Source organism: Notamacropus eugenii, chromosome 5, assembly GCF_028372415.1.
Source record: "Notamacropus eugenii isolate mMacEug1 chromosome 5, mMacEug1.pri_v2, whole genome shotgun sequence".
NCBI lineage: Eukaryota > Metazoa > Chordata > Mammalia > Diprotodontia > Macropodidae > Notamacropus > Notamacropus eugenii.
In genome coordinates, this window is record NC_092876.1 from 59,660,528 (window position 1) to 59,678,001 (window position 17,474).

General features: G+C 37.6%; 1 protein-coding gene across 1 annotated transcript in view; it reads left to right on the forward strand.

Annotated features, from left to right (window-relative positions):
• The window catches only part of OTUD3 (OTU deubiquitinase 3), a 52,543-nt gene that overhangs the window by 32,981 nt on the left and 2,088 nt on the right, over window positions 1–17,474 (forward strand). The gene's annotated exons all lie outside the window — the stretch shown is intronic.

Consider the following 17,474-nt stretch of genomic DNA (forward strand, 5'->3'; position numbering starts at 1 on the left):
GACTTTGGTAAGCTGCTCTGTAGCCAAATGTCCCTCCCCATCTCCCTACTTGACCTGTAGCTATGATTATAGTAATCCTACCAGCACTGTCATTCCTTGAAGAGATTTGTTAATGGACCCTTTGTTTGACTCACCATCCTTGTTACTTTTCAGACCAAAACATCTCTGCTTGCCCTTGCTTGTACTACGGTTTTTTCTTATTAGAAAGTAAACCCCCTGAGACCAGTGCCTGTCTTGCTTTTGTGTTTGTATCCCTGTATGTAGCTGTGTCTAGTTTGTTGCTAATACTTAATAAATGCTTTTGTATTTATTCATTCCTTTACAGAATTACAGTTTTACAGAATTTAAGAATTGGGAAGGGCACAGGCACACCCTCTACTCCAGAGGTGGGGAACTTGTGGCTTTCTAGGTCCTTGGGTGTGGCCTTTTGACAGAGTCCAAATTTTATTGAACAAATTCTTTCATTAAGAGAATTTGTTCTGTGAAGTTTGGATTCAGTTTGGATTGGACCAATTCTTTTCTAACAAGGTTGTTATTGCTGTGCTATTCAGTGCTGTGCACTGAAAATAAATTTAATACATGGTCCCTGTCCTCCAGATGGTTAACATCTGGTTTGTGAGAAGACATCAGAAATAGGAGGAAACAAGGTGTGATAAAAAGAACACTGAAGCTCAAGACAAAAACCCACTATGTGACCTCGGACAAGTCTCTCCGTCTCTCTAGGACTCAGTTTCCTTATCTGTAAAATAAAGTTAGACTAATTGAACTCTAAAGTCCCTTTCTCCCTTATGTTATTTGATTCTCAGTAGATAGCAGAGGGAGTCTCCAAATAATAAATGGATTGTGCTCAAGATGTTTATATGAAAGCCAGTTACTTGGAATTTGGGCTACATTTTCCCATTGAAACAATGGTAGTATATGCTCTCTCTATTTCCTCTCCTTCTTCCCTTTCCCTCCTGTTTTCTTGTTGAGTGAAATGCATTTCTATTTCCAACTCTGTGAATCTGTATGTATATGTGTATTTTCCTTCTTTTGACAAGTTCATATAAGTGAACTTATATGAACTTATTCATGTCAGCCACTCTCCCCACTCCTCCCTCCTTGTTTGCATCAGTATCTGTTTGTGTATCCTCAAGTTGTTTCATAAAGACTTATTTAGCCTGAATTAAAATACTGTACATTTGGAATAGAAAATAGTTGTTCAAATTCTAGTAGTTAAAGCAGAAAATCTGAAGTTGAGTAAAAAATGGAATCATAGGATTTAGAATCGGAAGAGATCTTGGAGGTCACCAAATCCTATCCTATCATTTGGCAGATTAATAAATGGAGGCTCAGAGAGGTTAAATGACTTGTTTATAGTTACACTAAAAATAGTAGAGTGAGGTTTTGAACTCAGGGTCTCTGAAGTTAAATCCAGTGCTCTTTCCACTATACCAAATAGTTTTCTTGAATGATGGTGCTTGAGGAAAAGCAGATTTAATTTGAAGAGATAGAAGAGGTAGATGAAAACTTGTAGTGAATCTAGTAGGGAATTCTGGAAACTTTTAGGGGCTTTAGAAGAGAATGGCACTATTTGTTATGTCTAATTTCACCTCAAGATTTATGGTTTTACTCTTTCCCCTAATATATATGTATGCTCAGCACTAAAACTGGTTTTTTACCAACATTTTAGATAGTTTCTTTAGTTTGTACACAGAACAAAGGAAATGAGAGGACAAAGATCAAGATCAATTTTCCTTAAGGCCAATGGACATTTATTAGAAGAAAAGAAAAAAGGATGTGTGTATTTTCAGTTCAGTTTAAGACAAGAATTAATGTAGAATAGAACTAGCTGAGCTGCAAGTAGGAAGAGACAGAAAAAAGGGTGAACACAGTGTGTATATTGCAGGTGGTGGTAGGGAAGGTGGCAAGTGGAGTTAGTACTCAGTGACAACCACTAGGTGCTTCCATTGGCTCACTATCCTCTGGTAGCTGTCTGGGTGGTTGGGAGATGGAGACACAGTGTGCAGACTTTTTCCTGTCTTGAGAATGACTATATATGATGAAGTATCAGGAGGTGGAGATCTAGTGATTTCCCTTGCAGGATTATTGAGGGCTTGGCATGCTGAGCTATATTATAGGTTGGGTTTGATTCAGTTAGCAACAAGAAGCTGTTGTGAGTCTTTGAGCAAGATAGTGGCATGATGAAAGTGTTATTTTAGGCAGATAAAACAGAGAGGAATCACAAACATAATTGCATGACATTCCTGCTCTGCCCCTTCTCTCTCCAAGAAGTGGTCATGGCTTCTAGATGTCAGCATACACACACTGCCTGGCTTGGTTTTACAAGAAGCCTTTGTAGAACCCTAGAGGGAGCCTCAGGATTAATTTTCTCAACAGCTACATCTGCTCTTTGCTTTCTGCATTCAGTATCCGGTAGGAAGGGACCTTTGAGATCATGCAGCCAATTCTTTTATTTTACTGATGATGAAGTTGAGAGCTGGAGAAGTGATTGGTTCGGGGTTGCAGAACCAACATGGTCTTTTAATTGGGGACATGGCTGAAGTCAATTTGAAGAACAGAGTTAAATTTCTGAGCCTTTTATTCAATCACCACTTGTTTGTGGGAAGGACACTTAGCTTTTTTTTGTCATAAGCCCTTTTAATAGACTGGTGAAGCCTATGGACCCCTTTTCAAAATAATATTTTAAAATAATTGAAGGAAATGCTAAATTTCAGTTAGAAGTTAGTGAAAATAAAGATGTAATTTTTTCCATCATCTAAGTTCATGAACCCCAATGATCTAGGTGCACGCCTTAAGGAGTAAATGAATCTCAGCATTAGGAGTTGTGACATGCTGATGGGATATTCTTTGGGAAGGAGTGGTTCTCATTGGGTAGTGGAGGGTACACTGGGTGAAGCTTGACCTTCAGGGAGTACTGCTGTGAGTCCTTTGCCCTGTTTGTTCTAATTGACAGCTACCTTCTCTGAGAGTAGACTGAGGAAGTCTGGAGAAGGCATGAAAAATGCCTGCGTCTGATGGAAGGTGGTCAGGTCAGAAAGGTGTGGAGGGATGCCCCTTAGAAAGGAATTGTCTTAAAGCTAGGATAGCTTGTAGGAAACTGTCTTAAAGCAAGGGTAGCTCAAAGGAAAAAACAAGTAGGACTTTTGTTAATAGTTCTTCCTAGAGTCTTTCTCCCCTCACATCCCAGACAAGAGGCTGGAATCCCACTATCTTCTCTCTCAAGAATGGAAGCTATATGAACCTGAAGAGACTGCAGAAACCACATCTCTTAACTATTCTCACTAACTCCTCCCTGCCCCTCACACAGGTGTGGGTGATCTTCACTCTGTATTGTCTGGTATGTATTCTCCTATGTATACCTTCTGGGATGTCTTTTTGGCTATTGACTTGGATAAGTGGGTTTCTTTGCTACCTGATGTGTATGTTCATTGTGGCATTTGATGGGAAAGGAGTCAAGCCCAGGATATAAAGCTTGGGGACCCTCTTTTCTCTATTAAAGAATAGTGACTAGAAGTTTAGCTTTAATTTTAAACTTACTTCTCTTAGCCTAATGATATTTAAGAGAGCACCTAGATATTCCAGTACCCCCTCTCTGAGGAGAGCAGAGGGACCCACTTCTGGCACCGGAAATTAAAGTCTCTTTTGGAGAATATTGTAGGGAGGAGTCTGTCCTGCCTCTATGTGAGCCGTACATGGCACCCCATGGACAATAAAAAGGTAAATTCAACCTGGCTCCAATTCCAAATAGTCTGAATCTAAAATCCAAGTCACATTTTGCTTATTTGTTTCTATATCATTCTTCCCTTTTTAGATTATAAGCCCTACAAGGATAGAAACTTTACTTTTTATAATACATAGAAGCAGCTAGGTGCTGCAGGGGATACAGTACTGAACCTGGACACAGAAAGATCTGAGTTCAAATCTTCCTAGCTGCGTGATCTGTGGCAAACCACCCTGAGCCTCAGTTTTGCTCAACTGTAATATGGGGACAATAACAGCACCTTCCTTTCAGGGTTGTTGTGAGGTTAAAAAGAGATAATATTTGTAAAGTACTTTGCAAAGGTAAAGTGCTACGTAAAATGCTAGTTGTTACAATTGCCTTTATTACTATTAATGTCATTGTTATTACTTTGCACATGGTAAGCATGTCAGAAGATAAAGGCATTAATGTTGAAGGGGTGGTGGGCAGGCACACTTGCAGACTGTTGGTGGAGCTGTGAATTGGTCCAGCCATTTTGAAAAGCAGTTTTCAATTATGCTATGAAAATGACTGGCATGCCCATACCCTTTGACCCAGAGACCGTACTACTAAATATTTATTTTTAGGAGGTACAAGATAGAAGGAAAAGTCCTGTATACATATAATAATATCTTAGAATGTTTATGGCAATTATTTATCTATTTATTTGTAGCAATTTATAGCAAAAAAACTAAATAAAATAGATGTCATTTGATTGGGAATGGTTACAACCAATTGTTGTGTGTGAATGTAATGGAATATAGTACTTTGTCATAAGAAAACGACTATGAAGAATTCAGAGAAACATGGGAAAATTTCTTTGAACTGATAGATGCAAAATAGTCAAGAAAGCAATATACATAATGACTACAGCCAGGTAAATAACAAAAACCTCTAACTGAACACTGTAATTCAGCCCCAAGGAAGAGAGGAGAAAATGTACCTCTCTTTATTCTTCTTGGAGGTGGGAAATCTTCAGTGTATCACCAGGTGGTGTGTTGATTAGTTTTGCTGAAACTGCTTTTTTCATTTTTTGTTTCCAGGGCTGGCTTTTGGAGTAGGGGAGAGAGATATTTGGAGGAAAGGTGATGAAAAAACAAAAGATGCAAATAAATAAAATCTTTTAAAATGAACATGTACATATACATACAGTCAAAATAGTGATTGGAAAGCCAAACCTCAGAATGAATTTAGGTGAACAAGGAAAGTCAAGGACAAAAGTTTAAAAAACACTTTTTTAAAGCTATATCAGGGTAAAATCGAAGAAGGTATAGAACTGCTGTGTGTGGATGGGATGGCAATATATGACAACAGGGAGGGGGCGGAAATGCTAAGTTCTTATCTCGTTTCTGTTCTCCTTGCAAAGGAGATTGGGGGGGTTGGAAATAACATCACAAAAATGTTTAATAAAAAATTGATATCAAAGGTGAATACAGAAACATTAAGAGCAGGCACTTGCCTCTATAAATGCAAGTCACCTGGTTCAGATCTATGTGAGTATGTGTGTATTTTTCTCTATATCCATATATCTTGTCTATCTATATGTCCGAATCTTAAATGAATTGGCAAATATGATTGCTAAACTGATTTCAGTGATATTTTAAAAATCATGGAGAATCGGAGAGGTAACACAGGATTTTTGTTGTGTTTGTCCTTTGTTCTCGAAGAGGACCATGACATCAAGATGATGACATGACTTGCAGGTGACTTTGATTTGAGTGAGGGAGGATTGTACAAGGTAGCCTCACTTTCTTCTCCTGAGTTATCTAGTGGCCTGATGTTCATCAGGACTACTGGAGATGGCCCAGGATGCAATGTGAGACCCTGGCCCTTTCAGTCTGAGGTCTTACCACATTCTCACTTTGAGTGAGATACACCCATTCAATGAATAGGCTTCTTTAAGTAGTTTCTCACGGGATGACCCCTTTAGTTAAAAAAAAAATCAAACTGGGAAGGAAAGACCCTCATTTCTTATAGTATAATAGTATTCCATTACAATCTTATACCACATTTTGTTTAGTTATTCATCAAATATTGGAGATTCTCTCAGTTTCCAATTCGTTGCCATCACAAAAAGAGCTACTCTAAACATTTTTGTGCTTCTATGTCCTTTTCCTTTTCCTTTGATCTCACTGAGATACATACCAATAGTGATATTGCTGGCTGGATCAAAAGGTATGCACAAAGGTTATGCTCTTTCAGCATAGTTTCAAATTGTACTCCATAATGGTTGTAATTACTAAATAGTAACACAGGATTGGAGAATGGCAAATGTCCTACTTATCAGAAAAGGGAAAAGAGCAGACTCTGCAAGCTATAGACTGCAAGCTTGACTTTGATTTCTGGCAAGATTTTAGAACAGATTAATAAGGAGTAGGTTAGTGAACATCTAGAAAAGGAAGACAATATTTACAAAAAACCAAGATGGCCTCATTGAGGTTGTGATCTGCACTGGTAGAGGAAATTCATCATTGAGAACTTCCTCTATTGATGACATCACAGGTCTGGTAGAAACAACAAAAACCGTAAACTGATTTATTTACATTTTGGTTGAATTTGATAAAGTTTCTCTTGCTCTTGTAGACAAGATAGATAAATGTGTACTAGATGATAGCACAATTAGATGAATTCAGAGTTGTTTGAATAGCTGGAACCAAAGGGTAATCAGTAAAGCTTTTATATCAACTTGTAAGCAGTTCTTCAGTGGAATGTTCCACAGATAAAATTTCATCTTGTAGTATTTAATATTTTTACTAGCTAATTGTATAGATAGGATGTTTTTCTAATTTGCAGATGACACGTAGGATGACAGAGCCAGTGTCTAAAATGATCTTGATGGGCTAGAACATTGGGTTATATTTAATAGATAAAGTTTGATAGTGATAAATGTGGTCTTATACTTGGATTTAAAAGGCATGGTTAGATAGCAGTTTATATGAAAAAGATCTAGAGGTTTTGTTGTAATGCAACCTCAGCATGAGTTGATATAATACTCAAATGATGAAATATATTTAGAATCTCCAAAAACTGCAACCTGCAACCCACCCACGCCTGCCTATCCACATTATGTTCTTGAGGCTCTCTTTTTATTTGTGTGTGTGAGGTAGTTAGGGTAAAGTGACTTGTCCAGGCTCACACAGCTAACAAGTGTCAAATGTCTGAGGCCATTTTTGAACTCAGGTCCTCCTGACTCCAGGGCCATTGTTCTATCCACTGTGCTACCTAGTTGCCCCTTTGAGGCTTTCTTAATACTAGTGGAGCACTGAAGCTTTCCACCTTCGCTCTCAGCACTAAACATCATCCCGTCTTCTCTCCCCATTACAGTTTTCTGCGATGACATCTTTTACTACTGTTTTTCAAAGTTCTTCATTGGTTATACGTAGCAGCTTGCTCAAATGACCATGTACTTCTTCATTGTTCCTGTATGATGTTTTCTGCTTGTCATGAACAGTCATGTTCTTTGTCTTGTAGCCATTCAACAACAGTGGTATTAAAAAGACTAAACTTTGTTTCTGGGAGAAGTTTGAGTTCATCAAAGGAAATTTCCTGAAGGCAGTTCAGCCTACTTTCCTTCTGTTTAATTCTGAGCCTAACTTGTCTAATTGGGGTTTTTAAAATTGCTTTTCTAGTTTTCTCAGTTGCCTGCCCAATTCTTTAATCTGCTTTTTGTCCTTTTGATATAAAACTTCCCCTGAGTACTGCTTTGGCAGCATTCCACAAATTTTGGTATGTCATCTCATGGTTGTCATTATCTTTAATGAAATTACTGATTGTTTCTATGATTTGTTCTTTGACCCACTCACTCTTTAGCATTAGGATATTTAGTTTTCAATTTTTAATCTTTGCTTCCAAGACCCTTTATTGAATTTAGTTTTTTTAAATTTTATATTATGGTCCAAAAAGGTACATTTAATACTTCTATTTTTCTGCGTTAATGTTTGTGAGGTTTTTATGCCTTAATGCATGGCTGACTTTTGTGAAAGTGTCATACACAGTTTATACTCCTTTCTATTATCATTCAGTATTCTCCAGAGATCTGTCACATCTGACTTTTCTATGTTCATCTCTTTGACTTTCTTCTTGTTTATTTTATGTTTAGATTTATCTAGGCCTGAGAGGGGCAAATTGAGGCTCCTCTATTATTATAGTTTTACTGTCTTTTTCCTCCTATAACTGATTTAATGTTTCCTTCAAGGATTTGAATGCTATGCTATTTGGTGCATATATGTTAAGAATTGATATTAATTCATTGTTTGTGATATCCTTTAGCAAAATGTAGTTTCCCTGATTAGCTCTTAACTAGGTCTCTTTTTGCTTTTGCTTTCTCTGAAATCATGATCCCTACATCTGCTTTTTTTTTCTTTTTTAACTTCAACAGAAGCATAAGATTCTGCTCTAGGATCTTATTTTTAATTCTGTTGTATCATTGTGTTTCAAGTGTGTTTCTTGTGAACACCATATTGTTAGATTCTAGTTTCTAATCCATTCTGCTGTCCTCTCCTGTTTTAAGGGAGAGTTTGTCCCATTCACATTCACAGTTGTGGTTGCTAACTTTATATTTCCCTCCAATTTATTCTTCTCTTTTTTTAACCCTGTCCCTCCTTAAGAGTCTGTTTTGCTTTTGATCATTGCTGCCCTTACTCTACTCTTTCTTTTACCTCCTCCCTTCACCTCTTTTAGGGCAGCTAGGTGGCACAGTTGATAGAGTGCTGGTCCTGGAGTCAGGAAGACCTGAGTTCAAATCTCACCTCAGACATTTATTAGTTGTGTGACCCTGGGCAAATCACTCAACTCTGTTTTTCTCAGTTTCTTCATTTGTAAAATATGCTCTAGAAGGAAATTACTAACCGTATCTTTACCAAGAAAACCCCAAATGGGGTCACAAAGAGTCAGATGTGACTGAACAAGAGCAACCTCCTCTCCTGCCCCCATTTTCTCTTAGTTCCTTTCCCTCTCACTTCCCTTTTGTGTAAGATGAACCCCACTACATTTGTATATATATATTCTTCCCTTCTTGAACCAGTTCACATGAGAGTGAAGTTCAAGTATTGCTCACTTCCTACTCCTCCCCACCCTCTTCGCTTCATTGTATAAAATATTCTTTCTTATATGTCTTATTTATATGAGATAATTTTCCCTATTCTTCCCCTCCCTTCCCCATTGTCCTATGGCATCCCTCTTCCCTGCCCTTCTATTCTAATTTTGATATCATCTCAACCTAATAGACTCACACTCATGCCTTCTGTCTCAGTATACCCACTCTAACTGCTCTAGTGACAATAAAGTTCATAGGGTTTACATGAATTATTTTCCCATATAGGAAAGTAAACAGTTTAACTTATTAGTCCCTTATGATTTCTCACTCATATTTACTTTTTTATACTTCTCTTGAGTCTTGTGTTTGAATGAATTATTTCTATTTGTCTCTGGTGTTTTCATTAGGAATGCTTGAAAGTCCTTTATTTCATTAAATATCTATTTTCCCCCTTAGGATTAACTCAGTTTTTCTGGTCAGGTCTTTTGGTTGTAATCCTAGTTCCTTTGCCTTCTGGAATATCACATTGCAAGCCTTCCAGTACTTTGTACTCATAGCTACTAAATCTTGTGTGATCCTGACTGTGACTCTACAGTATTTCAGGGGCAGCTAGGTAGTACAGTAGATAGAGCACCAGTGCAGTTGTCAGGAGGACCTAAGTTCAAATCTCACCTCAGACACTCGACACTTACTAGCTGTGTGACCTTGGGCAGGTCACTTAACCCCAGTTGCCTCATCCTGGGTCATCTCCAGTCATCCTGATGACTATCTGGTCACTAGATTCAGATGGCTCTGGAGGAGAAGTAAGGCTGGTGACCTGCACAACCCTCCCTCACTCAAAACAAAGTCAAGTGCAAGTCATGTCATTATTTCTCTGATGACATGGTCTTCTTTGGCAACGAAGGACAAACACACGCACACACAGTATTTCATTCTTTCTGACTGTTAACAATAGTTTTTCTTTGACCTAGGAGCTCTGTATTTTGTTTTAAATATTCCTGGGAGTTTACATATTGTGATTTCTTTCAGGAAGTGACTGGCGTATTCTTTCACTTTCTACTTTGCCTTCTAGTTGTAAGATATTTGAGTAATTTTCCTTTATAATTACTTGAAATACAGTGTATAGGCTTTTTTTCATAGCTTTCAGATAGTTCAATAATTCTTTAATGATCTCTTCTTGATCTATTTTCCAGATATTTTGCATTTTCTTCTATTTTTTCAGACTTTTGATTTATTTTATTGTTTCTTGATGTCCCGTGGAGTCCTTAGCTTCCATTTGACCAATTCTTATTTTTAAGGACTTCTTTTCCTCAGTTCTTTTACCAAGTTCTTAATTCTCTTTTCATAATTTTCTTGCAAATCTCTCATTTCCTCCCCAGGTTTTCCTCTATAGCTGTTACTTGGTTTTTAAAATAACCCTTTTGCTTTTTAAAAAATTCTTTCTTTAGCTCTTCTAAGAATTCTTGTTGGGTTTGTCTCCTCTCTGCATTTTTCTTTGAGGTGTTGCTTGTATGTATTTTCAAGTCATTGTCTTTTTCTTGAGATTTCTTGAGTGTTTAAAGTCTTGAGCTTCCCTATCACCATAGCAGCTCATTGTGACTGGTTCTTATTTTGTTTGCTCATTCTTCCTGACTATTTCTTGACTTTGGACTTTGTGTTAGTATTGGGCTATAATCAAATCTCAGGGGGATTTCTTTGTACTGCTTTCACAATTCATCCCGGGGACCTGTAAAATTGAGGTGCTTCTTAAATGATTCAAACCAGGGAGAGGTCTGGTCATTGCCCTTCTAGTCTGTACTCTGGTCTTTATCCAGGTAGAGTCCCTGTTCTCTTATGACCATAACCATTTCTCTTTGCCTTGGAACTCTGACCTGGACCTGGGTAATAGGAGGCAGAACTGCCGGATGGGATCTGCTCTTGCTCCCAGTGCTAGTACAAAGGTCCTGAAATCTCTTTTTGCTCATGTGTTCAGTCTCCATACTGACCCTGGCTCCTGGGCTGCTCCTTGCCACTGCTGCTGCTTCAACTGGTGTGCTCCTGACCAGTCTCCAACCCTGTGTCCTATCTATTTATCTTCCTAAATTCCCCTAGGCTGGAAAAATGACCCACTGTGATTTTTTTTTTGTTGGGTTTTTCACTAAGATATCATTGTGGAAGAAGTTTTAGGGAAGCTGAAATGAAATTGCTGGCCTCTCACTCTGCCATTTTGATTCTGCCCCACAACTTGTCCATTTATTCTGTTTCTCAAGTTATAGGATTATAATCTGGGAAGTAATAGACAGTCTTCCTCCACTTGGTCGTTTTTGTGTGGATGATCAGGCCAAATTCTTGAGCAATGACAGATGTTTTCTAAGAGGCTGGATAGGGCCTTTATACAACCAGCACAATATCATCAATGTATAGGAATGCTTGGAGGACCTCTCCATCCACAGGGCATATCTTTAGCTCTATACACAGTACTTAACACCTTTGGTGAGTATGACCATCCCCTTGTTTTATGTCTCAACTAATGTTTATGATTGGAAGGCAATTGAACAAGTTATTTAAGTTATGTTCTATATATTATTATGTGGTATCTTTTTAAAAAAATTATTTATTTTTAGTTTTCAACATTTACTTCCACAAAATTTTGAATTTCAAATTTTCTCCGCCTCTCCCCCCTACCCCCATCACAGGACACCTTATATTCTGATTACCCTTTCCTCCAGTCTGCCCTCCTTTCTATCACCACCACCCCATCCCCTTTCCTTCTATTTTCCTGTAGGGTAAGATAGATTTCTATGCCCCATTGCCTATATATCTTATTTCCTAGAAATTTCCTAAAAAACAGTTTTTAGCATTCATTTTTAAGACTTTGAGTTCCACATTCTCTCCCATCCCCCCTCTCCATCCACCGTTATTGAGAAGGCAAGCAATTCGATATAGGTTATACATGTGTAGTCATGCAAAACACTTCCATAACAGTCATGTTGTGAAAGACTAACTATATTTCCCTTATCCTGACCCACCCTCCATTTATTCTGTTCTCTCCTTTGACCTGTCCCTCTACCAAAATGTTTGCTTTCCATTACCCTTCCCCCAACTTCTGTCCCTTCTATTATTCCCCCCTCTCTTATCCCCTTCCCCTCTGCTTTCCTGTAGGGTAAGATAAGCTTCCATACCCAATCGACTATGAATGTTATTCCTTCCTGAAGCCAAAGCTGGTGAAAGTAGGGCTCCCTTATTCCTTCTTATCTTCCCCTCCATTGTAAAAGCTCATTCTTGCCTCTGTTATGTGAGATGATTTACTACATTGTATTTCTCCCCTTTTCTTTCTCCTAGTACATTCCTCTCAATACTTAATTTCAGCTCCCAGCCTGTTGCAGTAGACCCTTCCCGTTGACCTTCCAGATTGTTTTGGGCTGGAAATTTGCTTCAGTCTGTCATTTTGAGGCTTCTGCTGTTGTAGAATTTGTTTAGAGTCATTTTTTTTACAGGGTTTTTGAGGGGTTTGGGAGAGAGCTCTAGCAGACCCCTGCTTCTACTCCACCATCTTCTATGTGGTATCTTTCATAGAATTTTGAATGATTTTGGTATGTGGGAGACAGGCATCTTGTTAGAAGAAAACCTTTATGTTAACATTTTTCTCTCTCCACTCATACTTTTTCAAAATGAACAAATATTAGATATAACTGAATCAACCATCAGTTTATTATGTACAGCCAGATTTTATATACACACATACCCCCACACATACATATATATGTATATACACAGTCGTACATTATACAAAGTCATATCACCATGTCAGAGCCAAGATAAATAGTAAAAGGCTAAAAAAAAAATAATTTATTTTTATTGTACCTATGATTTTTATAAGTATCAATGGGTGAGGAACTGAGGAACTGAGGAGCATTCGTTACCAATGCAGATGGGCACCTTCTCTATGCCTTACAGACTGAGAGGACTGCTTAGGGCAGTGAGAGGTCCCTTGCAGCTATGAAGAAGCAAAGGTAGGGCTGGAACTCGGATCTTTCTGATTTCTCTCTCTTTTTAAAGTTTTAATGATAGGTTTTGTATTTACATTGCAGATATTTATGGATTACTTCCACCCTGTGAGAGATATCTTGTAACAAAATAAAACAATTAAGCAAAAGCTAAAAATACGGTGATATTATCTGAAAGTTAAGTAATGAGATAAAATTTTATTCCCTTTACCTTTGATTTGTTTTGTTCATTTTAAAATTTTTATGCTCTGTGTTTTTTCCTCATCTTCCCTTTCTGCCTATTTCAGATTTTTATTTAACTCATGGACTTTATAACAGTTTAGTTCTTCTTTAGTCTCTCTATTCCTCATGGAATTAAAACTTTTAAGATACCTATTTTGGGTTTCTCCTTCTAAACAGTTTCCATTGTATTGCCCTGTGGATGTTACCTCCTGGACTCTTTTTTTCTGTTGTGCCTCACTCTTACGAAAAAACAAACAGTTCCTGCAGGTGATAGAGAGGATATTGTTCTATGATAGGAGTTTTCCTGTGTCCCTAATTGTTCAGTTTATTATTAATCCTTGCCTTTTTTATGGTTATTTTTTTCCCATTTGCCTTGAAATTTCCTTTCTGAGTCCATATTCTCCCATTCTTTTGGGTGTTAGTTAACCCCAGTTGTTCTGGTTTCCCTTTTCCTGAGTGGCTTCTCTGAGCACCAAATCCTTGCAGATTGCAATGTTCCCATATCCCCACCAGGAGCATTCCTCAGTGGTACCCCCTCCCACCTCTGAATTAAAATTTTCCTCTTTCTTTCCCACTTTCAATCCCTCCTTTTGCATTTTTGTCCAATCTCCTGTAGTTCTCTGTTTCCTGAGAGACTACAGAAGTTAATTTTTCCTTCACTGGTCATCTTTAACTTGCTTAGGATACATCATGTATTTCCCTGTATTTTCTTCCTTCTCTCTTACCTTTTATGTACCTTTCCATTTGGTAATTTAGTTCTGCAAAAAACATTTATTCACTTGTAGGTGAGGTTTAGTCCATGATATTTCAGGCTTGTTTCTCAACCGTCATTTCTGTTTGATTTATGCTTTCACCCTTGTTACTCATGTTTATTTAGAAAGAAATTTCTTAAGGGTCTCTGTGTTGTTATATGCTTGCTATTTTTCTTGGTTGCTGTATTAACTCTTCTTATATTTCTGCTGTCTGGGTTGTTTGAGAAGAAAATAATTTCTTCAGGTTTTCTTTCTAGGAATGTTTTGAATGTCTCCTTTTTATTGAATGTCTTTTTAATTCTTTTCATTAATGGTGAGGCTTAGATTTGCAAAGTGAGTCACCTTGGGTTTTATTTTAAGCTCCTTTGCTTTTAGGAACACATTCCATTATTCTCTGATCTCATATTTTTCAGATATATTTTTGAAGGCTTTTCTCCTGGTCACTTGCAGAATTTGTTTTTCAGTAGAATTGTTAAATTTAATCACTGTCTTGGAGTCTGCAAGTTAGGGTATTTTTTTCTCTGTAGATGATTTATGTATTCATTTGTTTTCTGTGTTCAGAAGTTCTGGGTAGTCTTCTTGTATTATTTTTTGCATTATGGTGTTCAGATTTTTTGACTTGTCATGTTCTTTTGGGAGACTTATAGTCCTTAAATTGTCTTTGTGCATCCTGTCTTCAAAGATATTTTGCTTTTATAGGGATGATGCTTTCTTTTAATGTTAGCTGTTTTTTGCTCCTCTTTTTTCTATATTGTCCTTCACTTTTGTGTATTTGTATTTTTGCTCAGTTTTTTTCTCTTTTGTTTCTTTAGTGAGGTTGTGGATATAAGAGTTTCTGTTCTCCCAATTACTTCTGCTATGTGGGCCACAAATTCTGCTTTTACAATTCTTACTCCTTTTTTAAAGCATCTAGGAACATCCTACTATGGTCCTATTCTCTCTTTGGAAATCCACTAGGTCCTCTACCTTCTTGTTGTTGTTGAGTTGTTTCAGTTGTGTCTGACTGTTTGTGACTCCATATGGGGTTTTCTTGGCAAAGATACTGAAGTTGTCCTTCTTCAGATAATTTTACAGATGAGGTAACTGAGGCAAGTAGAGTTAAGTGACTTGCCAGGGTCACAGAGCTACTAAGTGTCTGAGGTTGGATTTGAACTTGGGAAGATGATGAGACTTCTGAGTCCAGGTCTGTTGCTCTATCTACTGCAACACCTACCTGCCCTATCCACTACCTTATCAAGTATTGATTTATTTTCCTTTTTCTTGCAATATTTATTTGTAGATGTTTGAACTTTTTATCTAATCCTGAGCCCATATTCCTTTCTGTTATTAATATCTTTCTTGTTGGTTTATCTGCTTATACCCAAGGTCTTTAATTGAATTTTCTTACTCCTAAGATTTTTGGTATTTTTTTCCTTATAGATTCCTCTTGGTCCCTTATTCTCTTCTGAGTATGCTTTCCCCAGGGATTGGACCTCAAAACCATCTTGGTCTCCTCTCGTGCCAGGCAATTCACACAGTTCACTGGCCTCTATTTATGCCCCAAGTAACTTCTAGAGGGACAGAACTGGCCCCAGGTGCATGCTGGACTCTTTCCTTCAGGCTTAGTGGAGTGCCTTTATGAGCTTTGCCTCAGTTCCTCTGTTCCTCAGTTCTTTGACTGAGCTCTGTAATGGTGCTGGGTTCTGTGATGCTCTTGTCCTAGTTGGAGCAGGTTTCTTCTGACTTTTGATTTTCTGAGATAGGATGGAGGGAGTGAGAGTGTAGAACTGGTCAGCTTGTATAGATCTGCTGCCAGAGCATGGTGGGCAGGGGGGAGAGGGTGCTGAGTGAGCACTTCAGAAAGTTGTGATTAATTTTCTCTGCTGTAGGTTTGTTGATTTGTTAGCTCTTTTGGTTGGGTCAGCTAGGTGGTGCAGTGGATAGCACACCAGTGCAGGAGTCAGGAGGATCTGAGTTCAAATCTCACTTCAGACACTTGACACTCACTAGCTATGTGACCTTCGGCAAGTCACTTAACCCCAATTGCCTCATCCTGGGTCATTTCCAATCATCCTGATAAATATCATGAATATCTGGTCACTGAATTCAGATGGCTCTGGAGGAGAACTGAGGCTGGTGATCTGCACAGCCCTCCCTCACTCAAAGTCAAGTGCAAGTCATGTCATTATTTCTCTGATGGCTTGGTCTTCTTTGGCAATGAAGGATGAACACACACATACACACATAGCTATTTTGGTTTCTTGGTGTGCTAGGCTATGCATGCAGCTGAAATTGCTTCATCTCTGATTGTGCATAAATCCTATTTTGGGGAGGTTTGAGAGGTCTTACAAATAAGAAAAAATTTCTAGTCCCATTGCACTTATCTGAAAGTGTATGCAGCAACTTGATGCCTGTAGCATGATCCCCATTAAAAAACAATTCTTTTTTAATGAACAGAAATCTGTTTTCTCTCCCTTTTATACTCTAGCCCATTGAAAAATAAAATAAAGTTATTCATAGTCAAGAAAACATTTTCTCTCTTGTAAATAGGGAGTGTATATGTGTATATGTGTATATATGTGTGTATGTGTGTATATATCAATATGTCTCATTTTGCCCCATAAATTTATCATCGCTCGGTTAGAGGATGGATATTTTGTGTCATTGTCAGTCTTCCGCAATCATGGATAATTATTGCATTGATTATAGTTCTCACAGCTCTCAACGTTGTCTTTACAATGTTGTTAATTGTTCTGGTTCTGCTCATTTCACTGTTCAGCAGTTTATAAAAGTCTTCAAAAATGTTTGTTTTGTGACATTGATGTTATAGTACAGATTGTTCTTCTGGTTCTGCTTACTTTGGGCTTCCTCAGTTCATATATGTCTTTCCCTATCTCATTGAAATGATCTATTTCTTCATTTCTTATAGCATATCAGCAGTGTTCCATCAACTGTCATATATCACAACTTATTAAGCCATTCCCCAGTTGATGGGCATCTCTGTAATTTCATTTTTTTGCCACCACAAAAAGGGTTACTATAAATATTTTTGTATGTATGGGATCTTTTCCTCTTTCTTTGATCTCTTTTCATATAGACCTGGCAATGGTATAACTGGGTCAAAGAGCATTCACAATTTAATAACATGTTGTATAGTTCTAAATTGTTTTCCAGAATAGTCAACTACATTTCCAGAATAGGTCCATCAGTGCCTGCTTTCCTACAACTCCTCCAACATTTATAATTTTCCTTTTTTGTCATCTTTGTCATTCCACATGAGGTGGAATAGCAGAATTGCTTTAATTTGCTTTTCTCTAATTAGTAGTGATTTGGAGCATTTTTTCATATAGTTATAAATAGCCTGGGTTTCTTCCCTTGAGCACTTACTTTATATCCTTAGATCACTTATCAGCTAGAGAATGATTCTTCTTTTTATAAATTTGAATCTCTCCTTTATATTATAAAATGGCATATGTTAGGAGAAGCACTTATTTTATATAGGCTAGAATGATTTCCCTTATAAAAAGGCTATCTTTGGAATTTTGTTAATCCAGAGGTTTATAGGCATAAAAAGGGCAATCTGTGGGGAATTGGTATTCCTGAAGTTCCTAAAACCTGGGTGGCACAGTAGGGAGAAGAGTCCGGAAGAGCTGAATTCAAATTCTGCTTCAGATACTTCAGATACAGTGTGTGCCTCATGACAAGTAATTTAACCTTTCTGAACCTCAGTTTCCTCATTTGTAAAATGGGGATAATAA